The sequence below is a fragment of the Mytilus californianus genome, unplaced genomic scaffold (genome assembly GCF_021869535.1).
Source record: "Mytilus californianus isolate M0D057914Y unplaced genomic scaffold, xbMytCali1.0.p SCAF_9, whole genome shotgun sequence".
Lineage (NCBI taxonomy): Eukaryota > Metazoa > Mollusca > Bivalvia > Mytilida > Mytilidae > Mytilus > Mytilus californianus.
Window position 1 is genome coordinate 7,442,566 of NW_026262745.1, and position 26,188 is coordinate 7,468,753.

Consider the following 26,188-nt stretch of genomic DNA (forward strand, 5'->3'; position numbering starts at 1 on the left):
TTTCTTTCTCATTTGTAAACTTGTGACAAAGTGAAATAAATAAATGAAACATGAATGTATGTCATTGTTGAGTCTATGACAATGGAAGTGCATGTTTGCTCTCAGATCACGACCTCGTGGAATACATTAGTTGAAGTGTGAACAATAATCTGTTGTTTACCTAGACATTGTCAACAAATGTGTCAAACTCTAATGACAAACCTTCATAATTGATCATTCGAAATCATTATAGAAATTACTTTTACGTTATGATATTGATTTAATTCAATTATAATTTATGTATTTATAGTGAAAATTTTACCAAAATTGCTCTTTCTTAATAACTATCAATACAACATTTGAAATTTTCGAAAACGGTTTTATCCAGTAGAGACCTACCAGGCAATGCTTGTCACTAACCTCTGCATTTACAGAGAACAATATTAACCTTTACAATAGTGTTGCTGTATGTGAATACTGGTACATCTAATATTAAACATATTTTTAACTGAAAGCTGTTTACATTGGTGAAAACAATTAAAATTTGTTTTCGACATTATCAACTCAGTTAAAATAAAAATTCAGCTATTTTCTATATTTAGAAATGACTGTAAATGAAATTGTTTAAACTTAAATTTAAATTTAAAACAGGAAATTATTATATAAGATTTAATAAAATATCCTATGAGCAATGAAAAATTCCAAAACAATTAGTATGAGGCGATAGATCATGAACAGAGGAAAAGATTGTTGCGGCGACAAATCGAAAATAATATCACACAGATATCCCGTCAACTAACTTATGATGGCTAGTTTTATCATAAGATAACTCTGGTACACCATTTTACTGAGAGATTTATTTTTTATGATTGAGGGCGCTGCTAAAATGTTGTTCCATTAAAATGGAAGGTTAGCAATTTCCAAAATTTATATTATTTTTATAAAAAGATCAGTGCATACGTCAATGACAACAACCGAACGACACAAATAGCCAACAATACATATAGAAGTTAACATAAAGTAAAATAAAAACAATAGGTGTCTGTACAATATGTCAATCTTTAAAATATCCACACCTATAATGGGATTGAATTAGAAAAATATAAAAACTTGACATCAATACCAAATTCTCTAACTAATAATTCTTAAGATTATAACAGATAACCCAATGACAATGTTTCTGACTTTAGACAGGCACACACAATAGCATGGTTAGACAAGTTATTTTTAGATCATTTCCAATTTTATGTCAACCAATGGACTAACAAAAGTTACACAAAGAACCCATAATAAAAAAACAGGACAAGGACTATACAACAAAAAGTACAAATGAAACAATGATAAACGTTCCAGGGTGTTTGAATTACGCATATGAAGCTGTAAAATACGTCCGATACTCTCAATGGTTATTAGCAAAGACTTTTAGTTTGTAAGCAATGATGACCGAAACCACAAAAAAACTTATGTAGCTTTGACTTTCTAAAATTTTCAAAAACGGAAAATCAAAATCAAAATGTTATTTTTCTAACGGTTGCCTTTAGCTACACACTAACGACTAGACGGAGAATACACTTCGATAATTTTCAGCCTGCTAGTAACAAAAGCGGTACCAATGTTACTGCACCAGGTTCTCAATTCGACAAATAATGTCTCTCCAGTGATGCTCGAATTCAAAATATTTGAACATCCAAAACCTAATACAAACGTTAAAGAGCTGATAAAACCAAAAAGTCCGGACAAGGAATCAGCGATTTTAACATTAATTTACAAATGCGTCTGCCCCAAATCAGGAGTCTATAGAACAGTGGTAAGCGTTGGTTCATGTCTGCCATATTTGTTTTTCGTAAATTGTTTTGTTATAAATTAGGCCATTACTTTTCTCGTTTGAACTGTTTCACATCTTTTATGTCGGGACCTTTGATAGCCGACTATATACGATATGGGTTTTTCTGATTGTTGCAGGCCGTACGTTGGCCTATGATGGCTAACTACCTCTTCATTTCAACTATGGTGGATAGTTGTCTCATTTGGCAATCATACCACATCTTCGAATTTTATATTGATATATTATGTACATAAATAAAGGCAACAGTAGTATACCGCTGTTCGAAAATTCATAAATCGATTGAGAAAAAAACAAATCCGGGTTACAAACTAAAACTGAGGGAAACACATCAAATATAAGAGGAGAACTACGACACAACAGAAACACAACATTGAAATGTAACACACACAAAAACGAACTATAATATAACAGTGGCCATTTTCCTGACTTGGTACAGGACATTTTAAGAAAAAAATGGTGGGTTGAACCTGGTTTTGTGGCTAGCCAAACCTCCCGCTTTTATGACAATGTTAAAATTAAAATTAAAATGATAACATTACATGACAGGACTACAATACAAATAATCTGGTGTTTACCAATACATTGTCAACAAATGTGTCCAAACCATCTCTGTTATTTTTGTTCTCTGTAAATGCAGATGCCCTTAATAAGTGGTGCATGTACTTTATAAAAATCAATAATGTAAGAATATTGTTTATACATATACCCAATTTAAAGGTATGAAAATAGAGCAATTTTGGTTAATTGTTTACTGTAAAAACATAAATTATAATTGAATAAAATCAATATCATTACGTCATAGCCTTTTCTATAATGATTTCGCCCGAATACCCTTTATGTACGAATATCTGATATTATCAATTATGACGGTTTGTCATTAGATTTTGACACATGTGTTGACAATGTATTGGTAAACGCCAGATTATTGTTCAAACTTTAGCAAATGTATTCCACGAGGTTGTGATCTGTGAGCAAACACGCACTTCCATTGTTATAGACTAAAAAATGATCATTTATATATTTCACTTTATCACAAATGAGAAAAAAATAGCTGTAATTTACGTTCATGCTAATATTTAACGAAAAGCTTCCGAAGCGGAGAGCATTCAGTTTATCAGCAATAAACTAAAATCTATATTCCTTAATAAAAAAAAACACAGCCCAATACAAATGTTGCAGGGTTGATTAAACCAAAAGGACCAAAGTAACAATAGTGATATCAAACTCGGACAACAGTGATATGAATCCCGGACAACAGTGATATGAAACCCTGACAACAGTGATACCAAATCCAGACAACAGTGATACCAAAACCGGACAACAGTGATATCAAACCCGGACAACATTGATAATAAACCCGGATAACAGTGATACCAAATCCAGACAACAGTGATATCAAATCCGGACAACAGTGATATAAAACCCGGAAAACTGATATCAAACCCGAACAACAGTGATATCAAACCCGGAAAACAGTTATATCAAACCCGGACATAACTGATATCAAACTCGGACAACAGTGATATTTAACCCAGACATTAGTGATATTAATGAAACCATACTGATTTTTGAGTTCTTGCAACTTATTATCTTATTATAGCATTTTATTTGATATTGATTATAAATGCATATCATCTTAAAATAATTTCAAGTTATTTGAAACTACTAATCAGGAAAAATCCATGTGGAATAACAGCAGAAAATGTCAAAGAATGAATTAGAACACGATGACAGACATCAAACAATAGTCAATGCATGACACAATAATAAAGGTGACCGTCAAAACTTCCAATTTGATATTAAGCTAGAAATAATTATGATCTAGCAGACTGCAATATCAAAATCTTTATTTCCCCCGAGTCTAACCTTTTCATGGAATACTACTTTTTTTGTTGTATACACAGTCTAGCATTTCTTTATATGCTTTTAACTTAATTAATACTAAAAAATATGTGGTATTTCGTTTTTGGTATATACTTCACGTATAAAATATCAAAAAATCAATGCCTACTTGAAAACCTGTGCCTGTAGGGAACCGGAACGGCTTATCCTTCAAAAGCACTTGAGATCATCCCTGTTTTTGTTGGGACTCATGTTTCTCAGTCTCTATATATTGCTGTTTGTTTTGTTTCGCTTAATATTAAGCATTATGTGCTAATGTTTACAATTCGTCGACTTTTTAGAGTTTTTGATTACCTCGCCTATTTGGTGTCGTCTTACTTTTTAATAAGCTTTCCACATTAAAATTAAATTGAAACTATACGGTTTTGAAAGAGATTGTTCATCAATGGAGAAGAAACTGTCAATTTTCAAAGTGTGGTGTTTTATTCTGTAATTGGGTAAAATGGTGAGGAATCAAGTAAATAAAAAAATGGCGGGAGATACCAAGGGGACATTCAAAGCTCATAAGCCGGAGAGAAACTGACAACGCCATGGCAAAAAACGAAAGACGACGAACAGGTCCACAAAACAATACATAGAAAACTTAACTAAACTTGCAAAGGCATATGCATTCGAAAGTATTCATACACATGCCAAAACTGTCCAGGTTATTTACGAATAAATAAACTATTCAGGTTAATATTACACTATTAAAAAGCAATAAACGATAATGCACTACGGGTGTTGACATCGAAGTCTCGAATACATTTTTGGTATTGTATGCATAACCAACAGTGATGAAAAAAAACTGAAGTATATTTAAAAGTGGCATAAGTCTTTAAATTTGAAGGATAATTGTATTATATTACATACTTTTTACATTAAATACATGTTACGCTTCGTTAAATAAATACTTTAAAAAAATTACTTATAAATGTTGGTATAAAGTTAACGTGTTTACAGACATTAAAACACTAGTTTTATCGTCTTTATTTTAAATAACTAAAACCGTACGAATTAGAATAGCATGAATTTTTCAGCGTTGTTAATAATAGTATCGTCTAACTTTTAAAACTTTCCAAAGTGAAGTAAAGATTTAAAGTATTCCTAAAGTATATAGGAGAATATGAAAATACATAAACGTAAGGAGAATACCAATGAGACAACTCAAACCTGCTGCAGACGGCGTCAGCAATTGTTAAAGTTTGTGATTAGGTCACTTTATTTGGAAATACTAATGGTAAGTCAATGATATTTGGTACGCAGTTGTTTTAGCATTGGCACATCTCATTTCTTTGGAGGCCAATAGGCCTTTACACCACAGTCATGGTCCAATGACCACGAATGTTTTGCATAGTTTACATGTTAAAGCTTGTGATAAGGTCATTTTAAATGAAATACTAATTGAAATAAAAGATATTTGTTATGCAGTTGTATGAGCATTAGTTTATCGCATTTCGTGGATATTGTTTGGCTTCGTCACCTGAAGTCATTGTCTATTGACTTTGAAACCCTTACATAGTTTGCATGTTGAAGTTTGTGAATTTATGTACAGTACTAGTAACTTATATATCATAGTTATGATAAGGAATGGGTTATAAAATTTATCTGCTCATTTCATTTGATACATTCTCTCCTTCAGAGTACGTAAGAAAGTTTATAGTAGGCGTTTGTCTTTTACTGTACAAAGCTTTTCTTTAGTGTATGTATTTGGGATGTCCATCCTTTCATTTTGTCAAATGTACAAATAGCCATGCATTTTAACAGTTTTTGAATTATATTATTGAAACTACCCATAGGCGAAACAAACATTTGTATTTCTCTGTCAACAGTTTATTTACATTCTGATGAATTTAGATTACTAGACATCACTGTATATCGTGCATACTTCCCAAGAGACTAACCTTTCCAGTTTTTTCAATTAAACTCTCATTAGGCTGCATAAATTTAATGTAAGCAATTGTATGCATTCTACCAAGTGTATTTCGAATGTTTTAGACAAAATTAATACATGATACACGATATCATAGTTGTAAAGCAATGCCGAGAACAATTACAATCTAAAACACATTAAGAAGTATGACGGTTGTTTTTGTTCAAATCTAATATATCTTTTTAAGCATATTAAAAAAAATCGACTTATGTCATTAGAATGCAATGAACGAGTTCGGGGTCAGGATTTAAGCTAGATTTTCAGTGTGCATTTAAATATCATCCTTCATTAAAGGGCAGATTGATAATCCACAAGCTATTTAAACGCCGCCCTATATGCCTGCCAAAAATCAACTCGTTATTTGTTGTCACCGTTAGTTCATGGTTTTGTCTGTTAAGTCAGACATTTGGTTGTCCCTATTGAAATACCGCACGCTTTGGCTTTCTGGGATATATCGTTGATTGATCTAATATCTCCCTTTGTCCATTTATATTACAAGCTTGACATTTGAGCAGTGAATTTGTATCGACATTGGGACATATTTGAGACAGACACATTCACATCATTTAAAGTGCTGGAAGACACAGCTTGCGCAAACCCTAGAGCCAACATGTGCAAAATTTCAACGTAGAAATGAGCCATCGCTTAGCATTTACACTTTCGTAATTTTTCAGAAAGACTGCTGTTACATACTTAAATGGGCTGTTAAACTCTAAATTTTAGTAAAGATTGCTAAACGTTTAATAGTCTGTTAAACTCTAAATCTTAGAAAAGATTGCTAAACGTTTAAAATATTCAGAAGAAATTAGTCCCTTCCCATCCCTTCAGTGTTGTATTATACCTCAGTATATACAGTACAAACCCAAGACTGAAATCAAGACTTAAACACTGTGAATTTTTAATTTAAGTTTTGTCCCAAATTTGCATATCCTTCTGTTAACATATATTTTGTGAAAATAATGCTTTATGCAACCTTGATCTGAACACAATATCAACATGTCCTATGATATTTTTTAAAAGTTATATAATACGAAAAACAAACATTCATATTTAATCAAATCAATGAATTACTAGTGAGAATTTTTTTTAATTGCAAAGTTGATGAGCCTGCACGCTTATCAAATATTTATTTTGCTGATTGAGCATATATTGTATCGTTATTAACTCAAGATTAATCAAACACACCTGTAACATCAATGCATATTTAACACGAACCAATTAATCTTAAAAGAGAAAGCGCTAAGCAAATAACCTCTTACGGAAAGTTTTAAGAAGCGCCTGTTAATTGTACAAACAATTAAGGTACAATAAATTCATTTTTAATATAAAATATTACTTGCGACAAATGACAAAATTAACGCATAAATTGTACACGAGATACTATAAATATTTTGGTTAAACTGAAGTTTATGTAGCGCACGGTGTTTATGTAGGTTTTATCTTATATGAATGATGAACAGGTAGGCGAGGAAAATTGATATTTATTTAGCCGTTTTCAACGTTTTTTTTTAACTTTTAAAACTTCTTCATCACTGGTATACTGCGCCCATATATGATAAAAAAAAATTTGAGTAGTTCAATCTATTTTATTTTAAGATCTTTTAAGATACATCAACATGGTAATCAGTTGGTCAAGTATAGTTATGTGTTCGATTTTTCATTTGAATCTCATGAAAAAAACACGCCAAAGACAATGATGATGGAGTATTTTTATCGTTTGATTTTGAATTCTGTACTGCAAGAAATATCAGCGACCAAATGTCAAATGAATTAATTGACACTATGGAGCGACATTCTTATCAAATTCATAAGGTTTTGTGAAATTATTATTTCTAAAAATTCGTTTAAAGCACATCGTATGTTTGAATTTTAACAGCGAATACTTTGATTTTATGTAAACTGATTGTTTATATCTGTTTATTACGTGTGTATATGTTTCGATTTTAATCAGTAATATACTTGTTACAAAACAATAGCTTGGCATAGGATATAGAATATCTGGAATTGAAGAATGGATGGTTTTTTAACGTGCAGCGGGAAAATTTTAAGGCATGTTTAGAATAACATGTTGATATGCATGAATTTAAACACTGCATTGGCCTCGTATAAACACTGATTAAAATTAAAAACAAAATCTCAACTAAATAAACAAATAGATAGGTGACAAGGCTCTTTCTAGTAGTACCAAGTTGATTAAAATCCAAACAGAAGAGACCTTAGAATAATTATTTGAAAAATATGGTTTTCAAGAGCCTATAATTCAGAGGTTGTCGTTGGTCGCTGTCTATTATATTTGATTTTAGTTTATAATTTTGTTCATAAACCAGGCCGTTGGTTTTATCGTTTGAATTGGTTTACATTTTGTCGGGAACTTTTATAGCTTACTGTGCAGTATGGGGTTTGCTCATTGTTGAAGGCCGTACAGTGACGTCAAGTCGCTGACATCTACATCATTTGGAACTGGTGCATGGATAATTCGCATTGGCAATCATACAACATCTCCATTATTTATACATGCATATAAAATATAAAGCAATATGTCGCAAGTAACGATTATTATGACACATGCACTGTAACTGTCTGCAGCAAGACATGTCATTCCCTTCAAATTCCGCTCGATCATTATAACTGTCGTCTTTTCAACGAATTAGAACCATTTTGATAGTATTTTGGTTTGAACTGGTCGGATATCAAACCAGTGGTATTCACAGTCGAGGCGAGTATATGCTGTACCCCAATTTTTGACAATTTGTACCTCTTATGTCTGTCGTGAAGCAATCAACAATCAATTAATCTTATGTCTGTCTGTTTTGCTATCACATTGTTGTCAATATAATGGAATTTCATGCGACTGTCATACAACTGAGATGTTTGGCTAGCTATAAAACCAGGTTTAATCCACCATTGTCTACAAAAAGAAATGCCTGTACCAAGTCAGGAATATGACAGTTGTTTTCCATTCGTTTGATGTGTTTGAGCTTTTGATTTTGGCATTTGATAAGCCTAGGGACTCTCCGTTTTGAATTTTCCTTGGAGTTCGGTATTTTCATTGTTTTACTTTATACCAAGGAGCCGAGACAACATCCATTAGTGACATGTCACTCACGAAAAGAGCTTTAACCAGACCAAAAAACTACTTGTCTAATATTAATGTTTAGGGAAATGTAAAAAACATAATAATTCAATTCATGACTGAATTGTCGCTTTCTTTGAAATTAAATAATAACAATCACAGAAATGAGTCAAAATGTACTCAGCTATGAAAAAGCATTTATCAATCAATGATAAAACACATCATAAGAAGAATTATTGAATAGGAAATGTATTTAATTCATTTCGCATGTAGCGTACAGGCATATATAGTTTCAAGTGGCTTTCGTTAAGTGCATTATTCTAGAGATGGCAAACTTAATCTTTTACAATAAAAAGTTACAGAAAATAGTTTTATCCTGTATTTTCCTTTTTCAGTTACTCATTCAGTCATTTTACATATACTCGGATACAAAAAGGCATATAGTTTTACACTGACTGTTTAGAGATTGACATACGCTATAGACGCTCACATATTATATTCAAATACATATATTGAACTTTAACTCATTTTTGATGTTTTAGAATGTTGGTACTTCGGTATCGTTCTCCCTACGTCTTGTATCTATATACTAGAAATACTGTCTTTTAAAAATAGAGAGAAGGAGATAAATGGGATATACATTTCGGAAACTACTTCCGAACGAAATGTTTCGAATGTATTCAAAACACTAGCATCATGACGACATGGTGGGGAATTAACATATTTACATATTTACAAATAAGTACATCCCAGAACGTTGTTTTGCTCGGAAACTAATTCATCAAAGATTGTGAATAAGAATCCAAATTATTTTACTAATTTAGAAAAGAATCCTCTGATCAAATACTAGATACACACTTTTCAGCATATCTTCCACGGTATCCAGTATTAAAACTTATTACAGTTTTCAGTTTGACGGTCATAAAGCATGTTTACCAGCACTGCGGTAAATACACTTTATAAGTATATGTATATGGCAAGTAACCTCTTAGTCATTTTTATTTTAGAAAATTTATTTAACTGTTGGTCATATGGTAAGTTTGAAGGTAAGTGAAGGTATCCAGACTAGAAAATATATTTATTTGTAATCTTATGGTTGCACAACATCGATAAAAAGATCTTTTAACAACAACCCAACAACTCATATGAACTACTGGTTTGACATCTTGTGTGCAGGAAATGTCACATGTACAAGAATTTAATTCATGCCTGATTTGTTGCCTTAATTAAGATTAAATACATATTATGGAAATGAGTAATAATGTACTCAGTCATGAATAAGTATTGATTAATGAATGTTAAAAGACTTCCTCAAAGGAATTATGTACGATGAAATTTATTAATTTCAAATAATATATAGTGTCGACAATTTGAGACTTGTTCAATAAAACATGATCGTCATCCCGAAAAAGCAACATTCATTGGAAAGTCAAGGGTGGTTACCTTTAAACCTTGTACATTTGCCTAAAATAGCTTACATCCACTTCATTTGAACTCTGGTGGATAGTTGTCTCATTGGCAATCATACCACATCTCTTTTTTTTAGACTTATAGGCTTTCACATAACAGTATTGAGATTACCAGGATATACTGCCGTTCACTTTGGATGAAATTCAATGCTTAATATCCACTGCTGACTCATCAATGGAGTATACCTACTAGTAATCTCACTATTTATGACACATGAACTGCTTGCACTTCCGGAGTAAAGAATTTTTGCTCAATTTTAGTTTCATTTGTTTTGTTTTTTGGACTATTGTTTGCCTTTTTCTTTTGACCTGTCTACTCTTAGACTTACGGCTTTTTAGTACCCCAATTGTCTCTTCTTACTCTTTTTAAACTGGACTTTGTATGAAGTTTCTGGTAAAGCAACAATTATTCATTTAATTAGATTTTCTGAGTTTTTTATTTGTTCTATCAGGTTTTAATACATTACTTAAAGAATTTAACAACCGCATCGAGATTGCAATTAGGTGTGTCGGATGTAAAAATTGTTTTCCAATAAACTAAGGATATTGGAAACTGTCCTCATATTTGAAGTCCTCTAGGATCAATACGAATCCTAGATATAATAATGATGTCGAAAATCTTTGTAGTAAATTTCAACATACTATACTACAATTTCAGTGGACATTGTCTTCGTCCATAGAATTTATCCTATGCACTTGTATCGAAATAACTTAGTTTTAGTCTTTGAAAAGCAGCAACAATTACTACGGTAACTCAAGATTGAACATTAACTTCTTCCATTAAAGAAATACAACAATAAAATTGAGAATGGAAATGGGGAATGTGTCAAAGAGACAACAACCCGACCATAGAACAGACAACAGCAGAAGGTCACCAACAGGTCTTCAATGCAGCGAGAAATTCCCGCACCCGGAGGCGTCCTTCAGCTGGCCCCTAAACAAATATATATACTAGTTCAGTGATAATGAACGCCATACTAAACTCCAAATTGTACACAAGAAACTAAAATTAAAAAAAATACAAGACTAACAAAGGCTAGAGGCTCCTGACTTGGGACAGGCGCAAAAATGCGGCGGGGTTAAACATGTTTATGAGATGTCAACCCTCCCCCTATACCTCTAGCCAATGTAGAAAAGTAAACGCATAACAATACGCACATTAAAATTCAGTTCAAGAGAAGTCCGAGTCTGATGTCAGAAGATGTAACCAAAGAAAATAAACAAAATGACAATAATACATAAATAACAACAGACTACTAGCAGTTAACTGACATGCCAGCTCCAGACTTCAATTTAACTGATTGAAAGATTATGTCTTCATCATATGAATATCAGGCACAATCCTTCCCGTTAGGGGTTTAGTATCATACCATCATAACATATATGAGAAGAACATAACCCGTGTCATGCCAACAACTGGTTTTTAAATAAATGTGTTTAGTGCCGATGCAAAGACCCTATAAGTGAATCAATATTAACGCCAAAATATGCAATCTTTAATGACCTGACAACAGTATCGTAACTATATCCCTTCTTAATAAGTCTATTTAAAGGTTTTGTTAGCTTCAGAGGTGAATACTGACATTTTTGTGCTTTATAAAGAATATTTCCATAAAAAAATGGATGTGAAATACCTGAACGTATAAGAAGTCTGCATGTTGAGCTATATTTACGAATGATGTCCTTATACCGATGATAAAATTTAGTAAATGTTTTGACTAGTTTGTGATATCGAAAACCCTGGTGTAATAATTTTTCAGTAATACATAAATTTCTCTCGTTAAAATCGAAAACATTGTTACATACACGAGCGAATCGTACAAGTTGAGATATATAAACACCGTAAGATGGTGACAAGGGAACGTCACCATCTAAAAATGGATAATTAACGATAGGAAATGAAAAATCATCTCTTTTATTATATATTTTAGTATTAAGCTTTCCGTTAATGATATAGATATCAAGATCGAGGAAAGGGCAGTGGTCATTGTTAGTATTAGCTTTATTTAAAGTAAGTTCAACAGGATAAATTTCTTTAGTATACATACTGAAGTCGTCATTATTGAGAGCCAAAATATCATCCAAATATCTAAAAGTATTATTAAATTTGTGTATCAATGTATCAGATGTTGTTTCGATGGGTCTTTGCTGACTTTTGTCATAAATTGTAACTCATAGCAATACAAAAATATAGTACGATTTTAATTTCAAACTCAGTACCTCAGGTTTGTTAAACGTCACAGCCCTTTGGACGTGTTCTTTCATTCTCATTTTTTAAGGCAGTGACAAAAATATAATAGTGAGTGATGTTTTTACTCTGTATGTATTTTTCTATCCAACTTTTGGTTTGAACGCCTTGTTGTACACACCATATTGGCCTAATAATACAATCTGCTTTTTATTTTACGTGTTTAGTACGAAAACGTATGGAATTTCTCAACAGACAAATGTCATAGCATGATCAGATTGTCGGTAAATTATGCTTAGCTATTTCCACAGCTACCAGTTACGCAGTTGTAGCCGAATCATAGTTGACATTTATACTATTTTCAGAAAAAAATGGCTTCTTACTAAAACTAATGAATGGTTACGAAAAAGGTTTCAAAGGACACCAAAGTAATCATGTAACAAATATTGAATTTTGCATCAAAATTTGATTTCTGGATTAACCATATTCAAGCATGGTCATGGCGATAACTTTTGAAACCAAAAGTATCACAACATATCAAAAGCGTAGACAAGGCCCGTAACTCGTCACAATGCATGACACAAGCACTGACTATGTTTTTGAGTGGATGATACACTTAGAACCTACAGACGTTATCAGCAGTGGAATAGACCGTGTGAAACGGATTTATAAAAGTTTTTCCAAACTTGTTTCCGAATCCCATATTTGAATTTCATGTAACATTGTAATACCTTATTGTTGTAATTTTTCATTAATAAATACTGTTTAAACTAAAGTGATTAAAATAAAATTTTAAAACAAAATTGCTTATACACTGTTGTTTAAGTTCCTCCGTACCATTTACGACTAAATGGTAAATGTAAATAATTAAAATATATAGGAACATGTCACCGATAAAAAAGTATCATAGACTTTAATGAGTCAATAAACAGTTGGGCATGCCGCATTCAACAAGAACAGTCTTTACAACACTTTCTTCTTACTTTCAATTGCAAGTATTATGATAAACATTGGATTTATCTCCTATTTCCTATAGGAAATATAAAAAAAAAGCATTCAATCTTTAATCCTATTTTGTTTTGATTAAAATATGATGTTAAAATTATGAGTTCATCAAAACGTTTATCCGAAGAATTAAGCTTTACCAATAAAAATGCTTCATTGCTTACCTGTCAGACGACAACAACCAACAGTGAAAGACCAGATCAATACACCAACAATTTTAATTTCGTACAAAAATCAAACACGCATGTCCGTAAACTAATTACTGTACGGAAGAAATAGGATTTGATATTAATTATTCCGTGACCAAGCAAGCTTCAAAGGAATAAATGTCAATTTGAGACTTATTCAGTGGGGAATTAAAACATTATGAATATTTATTGTCTATCTAGTAACTTGACCTTACAGTGACATTTTAACTACTGTAAAACTCTAAACATGACATTGTACAGATTTTGATTTTCCCTTTTGTTATAGTGCTGTAAAACCGGAGTTGGATCTTTGTACAATGTCACATTAGTTTACACTGTTTAGAATAATGTTGTATGAAATCTATTTTGAAGTATAGTGGCCGATATTTGAGTACCACAAAAGATCACAAAATGGTTTGAGTTTTTTTTTTCAATACTTTTAAAGCATTCTAATTTTGATTTTACTAACCCTCTATGGATCCGTAGGGGGTCAATAGTGAACCGTATAACGAATTTATCGCACATGGCACTTTTCCTGCTAAGTTATATATAAAAATAAGCAATGAAATACAAAAACATTAATCGATGACGTCACTATTAATAGTAAACCTGACGTCATGAACCCCATATGAAATCTACTGACCCCTTCGCCCGTATTTAACGTCTTTATTACAGGTATTTGCGATTTACATGTTTTTTTCTTGACTGATGTTTTGTGAGTTTTTCACTGTATTTTTTGTTGTTAAAGTGATCGAGATGCTAGGGGAGTATTGTATTCTTAATCCTTGCAAAATGTTTAATTTTCCAAAATTTAAATATATCCGTCCTTATAGTCGGAAACGTCACCAGTAATGACTCCTTTTGCATATACGTCTGATCACTATGAAAGACCGTATTTTATATCCTTGAAGATTCTATGAAAATTAATAACATTGTTGGGTCGCTGTCACGTTGCTCTTATTATTTCTCAGTGCCTCTTTAAAAAAAAAATATGCGTGTGAATGTTACCATAACGAATTGCAGCCATATGGTTCTATTGCAATTTCAATCACATTATACGATGTGCTTTAAATATTATACACCAAAAGGGTATCAAAATATCAAAAGAGATCTGACGACGTTTCGAAGATTTCGTACTCTTAGAATATTTTAAAACGTTTAGTCTCGGAAGTTTACAAGAAACTAAGGTTCCAACCCTATCGTACAAAAATGACCTTAGAGGAATTTGTCTATTCTTTTGAGTTCACTTTTGGTAATACAGCTCTTAACTTTACTAGTATTTATATCTATATTAATGGCTTTCAAAAGTTTTAAGTTTTAGCGTTCCTGATAAAGGTAAATTCAGAAAAGCACTCGGACGGACACACGAAATTTATTAAATGCTATTTAATAACATATATACTCGTCTTACGCACTTAGAAAAATGATAATTCCTGTATTATGTAACTTCCAAATCTATCATGCATCAATTTTTATTCTACTTTCAGTTTGAGTGAAATCTTATTCTTTTCAATTGGAGTTCGTGAAGTTCAACGTTCTCATACACACCATTTACTTATTAGAATATTAAATACTACATCTCTCCATTTTTAAAATTAATATTTATAGCTTAAAGTTCGTTGATCACCTTACCTCTGTAATTTTACATTCATCCAGGACATGTTGTCACGACTGAAAGTTTATAGTACAGCCATACAACGGACTTCATTAAAGAAAACCAATACCAATGTAAAGATTTATTGACTGCTTGATATTGCTCATTAAAAATCATTATGCTTTCTCCTAATAAACTATAAATTTTTCATTAGATAAATTACATAAGACATATTGATGTCTGTAGGAAATTGTTGTCACATAATTGAGACTAATATTACATAAAAGATTCACATAACTATTTCACAGCTACGTACCAAATTAAAGATCACAAAATCAGTTAACGTAATACATTCAAACAATCTTTCAAATAGTTCTCATGGCAGATCTTCGAGTTTCATAACATTTTTTCGGTAACGCCCCCCCCCTTTAATTTAAAAAAAAATATCTTAATATTTGACGTGTGTTTTTGGAAGTCAAATAATAAAACGCCAAAGGAGAACGATTGCAAATTGAAATAACTATTTCAATAATTTCCAAGACAAATGATTTATTTTCATAAAAGGCGTGATACATTTATCAAAATGACTTATTCAAATATTGGCAAGTCTCTATATGGACAATAATGTTTTGACATATACCTTGTAAGCTTAGTATACGGTATGGGTTTTGCTCAATTTTGTAGGTTGCATGACGACCTATAGTTCTTGATATCATCTTTCTTTAAGTTTTGATTGATATTTGTCAATCATACCTCATATATTCTAATTACTTTATTTTGAAAATTTAGGAAAGGTAACAAAACACTTTTTCTGTTCAAATATTCTTACAATAATTAAAGATTTTTAAAAGTTGTACTTAAATGCCTAATTTCAACCATCATATAACGTATATGATCATTTGAACCTGTTGATGTTTTTGCACTAAAAAGGAGACTTATTATCAATAAAATAATTAACAGATTTTTGAACAATGTATGTACGATAGCTCTGTTTATGGCATTATTCCGTGAAAAGATCAGAGTCTATTGTTAGCTTCGTTGTTAATGGAAATGATGAAAACAGGGATTATGCACTATTCGTTCAGGTCTGTGACTGCATCGACAATACAGATGATGAAAAGAGAGATTACAGTTTCAGTCTCCTGGCATATAAATCACCATAAAACTTCATCAAAGTGAAACATAATATCAATTTTATCATGGAATCGATTTACTCATTATGGTTATTCCAGACAGGTAAATTCCGGGACACTGATGAATAGTGCAATCACCTGCGGAGCTGATCGATAAATGACTTTACACGTTCCATGATACATGCTATTAGTAATGTTTGCGGATATTCGATCAAATAGACAATGTGGTTCAAGAATTATAGACAATAACAAAAATCATAGTAAATGCAGACTACCTGTTGAATAAATATAAATCAATAGCACCATGAATGAAAATGTTTTTCTTGAAACAGTAGCAGTGCCAGTAAAAATAAAATCCACTGGAAAAAAATGCAATCTGCAAAGATTATGAGTGGATGCAAGCATTTCCAATCGTAGACCGTTTGCTAAAAAGGACTTCTTGCAAACATATTAAGTGAATATGAAGTACAGTCAGCACTGACGGCAACATGAATTATGCAATCTGCATTGAAAACAGTATTTTTAATGAAAACTTTTCTGAAAAACATGCATTAACCCTATTGCTTATAATATGATGTTTTGATAAACTATCCGTTGAAAAAACTCACCTATTAAAATCATTGATAAGACTTTATACGCTTCTACTTCTGTCAGGTAATGACCACGTTATGCTGTCATGACTCTGCTACGCATACGCATTCTCCAAAATTTGAATTTATTTCAGTTTTGTCACCGAGGCGTTGATAATCTCCATTGACGTTGCTGTAACAACCCCAGGGGAAGAGATTTCCAATCCCTGATGGTTCGAGGGAAACATTAATATTAGTACTAGCAGAAATCACTTCATGTCACTAGAATTTGGAAGGTTTCGTCGTGCATGCTTCTCGACAGTCATTTTGATTGCATTAGACGACCTTCCTTTGCATCTTTACTCCTTTGTTCCAGTGATCTCCATTCAAAATGTGTGAACATCTTGCTTATACCTGAGTGATCATAATGCTTATTAAAAAAATATCGTGCTGCTCGTCTCTCAGTGGGAAATCTAGTGACAAAATATTACCTCCCCTGTAAACACTGACAACTAGATATTTTCCATGTTTGTCCCATGTTAGCAAGGATACTATCAATTATAAATTCACGGGAAAACGTTCTGGTAAATAGTAAAAATAGAAATAAGTTGAAATAAAAACAAAACTTCCATTTAATATTATCATTTCCCTCCTCAAATAGAAAACGACGATTACAGCAGACTAAAGGAGCTTGGTGTAAAATTGGTTTAAAATGTTGCTATGCGAATAAATTCTGGAGTACCAACTTAAATTAAATTTTTTACTGTCTGTATACCTCTCTGGGACATGCTAATTATCCGTATATATATGCAGCTAGATCATAGAAAGTCAGGGAAAAAAATCCAAAGGAACCGATTGATATGGAGCAAAGATTGGCGCTTTTGAAATTAAGTTACTAAGCAAATTCAAACGGACCTTATCCCTATGTAAACATTGAATGGAAATAGATCGAGAAGACCGCAAATACATGTACAAAAAACGAGACAACCTTTTCTTAAAATTGTATAAAAAATAGTAAAAAGAAGCCTACTTTATCAGTATATTTTTCTTTAATTTTTTAACCTGCACAGACAGACTTTTATATAGTTATATTCATGAAAAGACAATATTTCTATATTGAATTTTCATGTGACAAGAGCAGACCGGTGTACTCGAAAACTTAGAATGTAAAAAATAGGTATATTTCGGGAAATTGTAACATGATAAGGACTTTGTGGAACACTCCAAAAATTGGTGACCCGAAAGATCTTTAGATATTGTATGTACATGATTTTTTTTATCAATATGCAGCAACGATTGGCATGTTTTAGATTTCAGTTTCACAAGCTTCTAATGCAATTATCTCGATAAATACTGAACATAAAACATCGTGTATTTGAAAGTATATATTTCTTATAACACAGTTTAACAAATAATTTCTTTAAAATGTACAGTTGTTATCTAGAAATAACTTTTGATCAGTGTCGTCACCGGCATTGTTTTATTATTGATTTTCTCGACTCTTATCATAAGAAGAGTTCTTTTTCATTAGATTTCCCACTGTCTGGTATATCTCGAGTCGTTTATTTTCTGATTTAAATAGAATTGAGAATGGAAACGGGGAATTTGTCAAAGAAAAAAACAACCCGACCAGCCAAAGGCCACCAATGGGTCTTCAACGCAACGAGAATATCCCGCATCCGGAGGCGGGCTTCAGCTGGCCCTAAACAATAATGTTAACTAGTTTAGCGAAATGAAAAAAACACACAAGACTAACAAATGCTAGATGTTCCTGACTTGGGACAGGCACAAAAATACAGCGGGGTTAAACATGTTTTGTCAGATACCTCTAGCCAATGTTGAATAAACAAACGCACAGCAAAACACAGTTTAAAACATGTCCGAGTCCGATGTTAGAATATGTAACAGAAGAAACTAAGCAAAATGACAATGCTCAACATAAATTAACAAAGGACCACTAGCAGTTACTGACATGCCAGCTCCAGATCAAGACCTCAATTAAACTGATCGAAAGATTATGTCTTCATCATATGAAAATCAAGCACAATCCCTCCCGTAAGAGGTTTAATCTCATGACATCATAAATTATTTGAGAAGAACATAACCCTATCATGCCGACAACTGGTTTTATAACAAATATGTATATTTCCGATGCAAAGACCCTATAAGTGAATCAATATTAATTAAAAAAAAAAATGCCATCTTCAATGAATTGACAAAATATCGTAACTATATCCCTTATGAAGAAGTCTGTTTAAGTGTTTGGTTAGCTTTTGAGGTGAATGACATTTTTGTACTTTGTATAGAATATTACCATAAATGATGGGATGTGAAATACATGAACGTATAAGATGTATGCACGTTCATTTATATTTACGAATAATGTCTTTGTACCGATGATAAGATTTATTAAAAGTTTCGACAAGTTTGTGATATTGAAAACCCTGGTGTAATAACTTTTCAGTAATACAGAGATTTCTTTCGTTAAAATCAAATACGTTGTTACATACACGAGCGAATCGAACAAGTAGAGATATATAAACACCATAAGATGTTGTCAAAGTAACGTCGCCATCTAAAAATGAATGGATCAAATACTGGATTAGCGTATTCTGTTATCGGTCTTACAAGTGATTTACACGCATTTTCCTTTACTGATGCTGATCCAATGTTCTGATTTCGTTTGCGACGCCGTTTGTTCCATTGGCTTTATTGCATATGCTATTCACAAAGTCATTCTATTTGAGTTCGGATGTGAATGTGCAGCCTTGGTTCAAGAGTGTGACCATTTAATTTACATGGTGTTGATTTCGGGCTGACGGCGAGTACATTACATTTGTAGTTTTATTTATGTCCCATATTTTTGACTTAGTCTTCTTATCATGATTAAGTTAAAAAATATAAGATTCCTCAATCCGATTGTGTAATAGTACAACAGAAGTACCTTCTGGTCAGTATCCTAACCAGGGAGTATTGTAGTATGTGTTATGGACGACTCTACTGCAGTTTTAATGATCAGTACATCTGCTGAAGTATGCTTCGTTTAAATACTATTTAAATGCATCTTTTTACCCAATATTCTAATAAAGCTCTATTTTTTTGCATTATTATCCAAAAATATTTCCTTGGCGTTGTATCAGTCAGTGTAACCTTTGTTCGAAGATTTTTTTAAATCGAATCTTTCGTATCCACCAAATACTACAAGAATATAATATGTTCAACAACACTTCAAAAAATCAATATACCTTTGGCTATCACACAATTTTTCCTATTTAAAATTCCCCCTTCAAATATCAAATTTTACGCCGTAACCTCTTTTTTTAATAACCATAGTGTCACATAAGTTGTCTCTCTTCGGACATTTATTGCCTTTTTAAGCAGCAACTGCCTTCTTGTTACTACATATATAATGGCTTTTGTACACTTTTCTGCTGATTTTCTGTTTCTCGTGATTTTTCTTATACATTAACGTAGTTGCTATTTATCTTTTTTCTGAAGGTAAGTTTCATTTTATACAATAATTACAAAAAAAAAAAAACTATCGCAAGTCAGTTTTAATAAAATGATCATTTGAGGTGTACCCCCATCTGTTACAGTCGATTTACATATATTTGCTGTAAACGAGCCGGATTTTAATAAATCATACAAATTAATTAAATTATCCTTTCCAAATCATTCTTACTATCAACTATTTATAGTGATCGACTTTGAAATTAGAATATTTTAATCTTAATGATGGTAATCTGCATACCAAAAATGATAAGCGGGACGTCTAAAAGTTTCCTTGAACAAAAGTTTTCTTTTGTTAATTTTCTTTTTCTTGCTGGTGACATTCTATGTTTGCTCTAGATCGTCAATCACCCTTTGCCTTAATCATTTTCAATCGTTTGATATAAAGCCTGTAACAAAGGCCCTAGTAGATGCTTCTATTGTATCCATCACATTGCTGTCAGTAAAATTATGAGAAAAGTGTCGACAGTCTACGATAAGCCTGATAATGTTCGTTATGTTATTGAATACTCCATGCCAGGTTTCGGCAACAGTGTTTTGTATTATTCCGTCTTTGATCGGTTCGAAAAAAAGTTGTAGGAGTTTTCGGTAAACATGGTAAAAGTGGACAATTGAAGGAAATGAGTAATATCTTCATCGGCTAAACAGCAAAGCTGGGATAATGATGTTGGAGACTGATTGAATTCAGCTCTATCAGAGTTAAGGATGAATGGTCTTGATAATATTCCGGCTTTTGTAATGGGCTTTCGTATGTCAACTTTTGTTTTGTCGTAGATATTCCAAACGGGATGATTTATACCAATAACGAGGTGTTTTGTATCCATATATTTAAGGATTGTTTTTATTCAGCTTCATCCAATAAAGTGTTGTACCAATGTATTTATAACTTTTGTGTTACCTTAGATTTTCAGCTTGTTTTTAGTCTTTTTGTAAAATCAAATTGATTTTCAGTAATATTTGCCAAATTAAGTTTGGGTAAGATTGCAGTATTCAATACCTTTCCTAAACCGGAGTAACTGTTGTCCACAGTAACTATTAACAGAAGTAGTATCTTTGTATTTCTTTAATACAGGGCATAGCATTCCACTTTTAAAGGGGCCTTACTGTTCTGAAAATCATGTTGAATAATTTGGTTAAATAAGTTGCTATTTCATTTTTGCAAAATTTTAGATGTTCACCAATAGCTTTTGTGATATCGGAGGTAGTGAAGTAGTTTATGTCATCAAAGAGTTTGATCACTTTCTGTTGTCGAATTTTGAACAAATTTACGTAGAGCTCATCGTATTGATTTGGTTTTGGTAGGTCGCAAAATCTCTTCTTTGATCTTCAGGCAAAAAGTGAAATTGATCTTCATCAGTTTTTATACAGTTTGTTGCTACCTTAGAATTATCCTCCTTGTTTCATCTAATTAGTCTATAGAACATCTGTGACCATGAAGTGTTCATGATTTGGCTTTGACTGGTTTTCTATCAATATCTTGTTATATACGTTAACGCTGTCGGAGTTTTGTTTTAATTCAATTTGTAGAGAGTGGCCTGATGGCTAGCCTAGATCGAACCATTTGGTATTTATAATAGGGCTTTACAAACCTTTGATATTCTATAACTTCTTGGTAGGTTTTCCATTTCGGACCTTTGCGATGAGTGACTTTGGTTGGAATTCACTTTTTTGTGAAGTTATGAGAAATTTTGATATTATGTCTATTTGCTGATTGATTTCCTTTGATGGTAATTTGTTATTTTGCAACTCATTGAGGAGTCTTTTATTAAATCTTCATCCAATTTTCCTGTAAAATTTTGGTTTTTGTTGTCCTTTTTTCTTGGATTTTATTCGTGTCGAGAGAGGAGTAATGCTGTTGGTTTTGAGATAGACCGCACAGTGTGCCGATGTTTTTGCATATAGGATTTACCGAACATTTCATAATTTGTAGTTAAACTGTTCCTGCTGGAGTTTCGATCTTTGAAGAGCCATTGTGTGCATGATGATAAAAGGTTGGTTGACTTCCTACATCAGGTTGAATAAAAAAGTATAACAAAAATACCGAACTCCAAGGTAAATTCCAAAAAGGACAAAGTCCATGAAAACTGACAAAATCAAACGTTATCAAGCAACAGAACGAGTGAAAAACAACTGTCATATTCTTGACTCGATACAGGCATTTTTCAAAGAAAATGGTGGATTAACCCTGGTATTATAGCTAGCTAAACCTCCCACTTGTATGATAGTTGTTTATAGTTCCGTTTCATTGACAAAATTGGATAAGTAACCAAAACAGACATAATAGGTAAATGTGACCATAATTGGGATCCAGCAACCACAATTGTGTAAATATACATCACAACAAAATTCAAACAAACATGAAAATAAATAAAAGACGCCAACGATGAAAAAGCTTTTGAGTTGATGAAGTTGATAGTACATACCGTATATCATGTATATAGCACACACCTTCTCGATATGGTACACATTAAGTAAAATATCATTACAAGGGTAAACAAAATAGAAACAACACTGTGACCAAATCGTTCTCAGGACCCACTTGCACCAGGAACACCAAAAGTCCAAAACCCGATAGCATGATGCATAAATACCGAGCCTAGTCAAAAGTCATAAGACCAAAAGAAACATAATAGCACGAAGACAAATACAGGGGAAAAAGTAAGTTAATAAATAGGTAGGTACACAACTTCAGCACCTAGAATCTATAACTCAAGAACATCTTGCATTATAATAAGGTGAACCTCTTGAACAAAATCCTTCAATATTCTATAGTGTTTGTTCATTCTTGACAGAAGCAGTGTCCCATTCAAATCACCAGATAAGATGATTACATAATTAGCTTAATAGCTTAAAATTTTTCGAATGTGTCAAAAATGATATCAAGACATTTAGCTTATTGAGTTTCTGAGTTTTTATTAGTTGTTGGCATGCAGGTCTTGATGATGCAGAGTTGAGGTTTAGTTGCCACAGTTATCGCAATGATACGTTCATTTTAACTTTACTGGACCATTACTTTGGCCTTAACACTGAGACACCCGGCTTGACTTGTTGGAGCTTTAAATTAACTAATGTGTTCATTTTCATTATGACATTTGGTGAAATTCGATTTAGATGGAGTCAAATTTGCTATAGTTTGCTCTTGAAAGTCTCAAATTTTGTAGTCTGGTTGATATTGTCACTTCTTTTAGATCGATAGGAAATTTGTTGAGGCCTATTTGTCGAAAAATGTTGTAGCTTCATTGTGCACCACTTCTTTGTCCTGGTGATGATTGATTTATTATATTGTTATGTGGCTTCATAGATTGGCATAGGTAGCAATGGGATCCTGCTTTTGGATTCTTGAAAGACTCTCTTTGCATAGGTATCTGTGATGCCTATGTCATCTTTGATTGTATCTTGATCAATAGTTTGGTAGTTGAGAGGTACTTGGGTGTTTGTAATAAAGAGTATCACGTGGACCGAATTTGGTTCTCAGAAGGTTTTTGTTGTCTTTGAGGATGGCCATCACTTGAAATATTTTGTGATTGATTATGTTGAGAGTAAGGACAAAATTGTGACTGATGATTGGTTGAATCAGGTCTAGTTACCAGTGTTTCAGGATTTGGATTTAATGTTTGACAATTTGTTTGTACTAACAGTTGTTGATATGTTGGATTGGTTGAACTCACATGAGGTCTAGGTTGTGATTGGTTATTTGGCTGAAGTTGTTTGTTTAGATGTAAGATATATGCACTGATCATTTGTGTTGATAGACGAGCTGTTTGGCCGTTCGTGAAAGTAATTTCATTTGGATAGATGTATGTAGGTGGCAGTACATGTAGGTTTTCTGCTGAGTAAGAAATTATACGCAGTCGGAGGAGGAATGGGTAGCTGTTCAGCTGTAAAATGACTATATTAGGTAATGGAGGATGAAGATAGTTGTTGAGTGGCGAATATCCCCATTGGTGGTTTGATGGGGCTACTGTCGTTGGAAAGGATGGTCTAGAATGCATTGCAAATTGGGCTGTAAGTGCTGTATTGATTTACATATTTTGTACCATTTGAATTTCGAATATTCTGATCCTGTGATCCATTAGTTCATTTTTATTTTTTCGTAGACACAAGGTGTTTTGATGGTGTCAATTTTCATCGTGGCCAGTAATGAGTGATATACGAGTTTGGTGACCAGAAGTGAAAGTATTCTGAGTTGGATTGGTATTTGTAGTGATGTTGTTTAAGTTGTCCTCCATTTGTTCAATTGATTAATTTTGCTTTCCAGGATGAGAATTCTGGTCTTTTGATTAGTTATGATATTTTCCTTTTAGTCTTTTGTTTTAAAGCCTCTCTTTTTTTTGCATGGTTTGCCCATGAAGAGGAGTAGTAAATGGAACATTTTGGTCATGGCCTATTTCCAGTTTTTCCATTTTGTTGGTTGAATCCAAAGTATCATTGTCTCTAAAAGATGAAAGTGTTTGGGTAGAGTGAGAATTGCATGGATGTTGTGTTGTTGTTTTGTTCTGTATCATTTGTGATGGAGATACTACAGAATAGCACGTCATGGATGTGCCCACGGCTGGCTTACCCGACTTCCCTATTGGATCAGATAGTAGAGATTTTCCCACTGATTGAATACTACTGTCAATTTGGCCCATTGTGTCTAATTTTGTAGAGGTGGGATTAATGTTATTTATTTCGTCATTGTTTTTTCTATACCACAAAATATCTTATTTGAGTTACGATCTTCATAAAGGAAGTCGTCATTGCACAACAAAAAACAAAGTCTTCTCCCTGTATTATATTGATGTTTGGGTCATCTTTATTGATACAAGTACAATTGTAATGTAGCCAGAAGTTGCATTTGTCGCAGGCTATACCTTGCATATAATTTGAGCATATTGGGCATATTTCAGAAGCATTCCTAGATTAAGGTGAGTTTTGCAGTGTGGATATTGGAGAGCGGGGTTTGTTGTTCTGGATCTAAGCAAGATTGTCTGGGGGAAAGTGGTAGGCAGCACGTCGCGGATGTGTCCACTGCTGATTGTCTCGACTTTCCTTTTCCATCAGAATGTGGAGAGTTTTGTAATGTTGGAGCAGTTTTGCTGGTAGAATTGATTGTATCCAAGTATGTAGATATGGCGTTAATGATGACACTTAGAGAGTCAAATTTGTCCTGACTCTCATCACATCATTTTTTGAAGATATCATTTACAAGTAGATCAACCCTTCTGCCATTGACTAGTCGTGTTGTAAACGTTGACTACATATTTTAGTTGTAAGCAAATTTGACCATTAGAATTGCGGTTGTATATACAATAGCAATGAGCTACGGTAATAATGAGTTGAGTCAAGATCTCTTTGTTCTTTCAGTGCAAAATTATTAAGTCATTTTTGGCTATCTTAAATGCTGCCGTACTAACCTCAATCATAAATTTTTTGCAAAGTTTCATTTCATATTTGATATGTTGTTTTTTGCAAGTATCCTGTTTGTTTGTCCAGAGCCTTTGAAATATTAAATGAGTAGATTTAATTCTTGCATACACATTATCTGTACGTATATGTTTCAGGTGTCTAATTGAGTTGATCACTTTTCGTGGATAATCCTACTATTAGTTATCACCTTGACGCTGCCGATAGTAGTTTATGATCTGATTTGTAATTTTTCTTAGCCGTCTTTGTATAAAGTGGAGTTCCAATTTGTCTTGGAGAGGACGTCTTTGATTTAGAGTTTTTCTCTTGCTTATCCGAGATATCAACCGGAAAAAAGGTGATGGGTGATGTGTTCAATTCTCTGATATGAAGATTTAGTTTTTCCAATTGTGAAATAAGTTGATCATCTAGTGG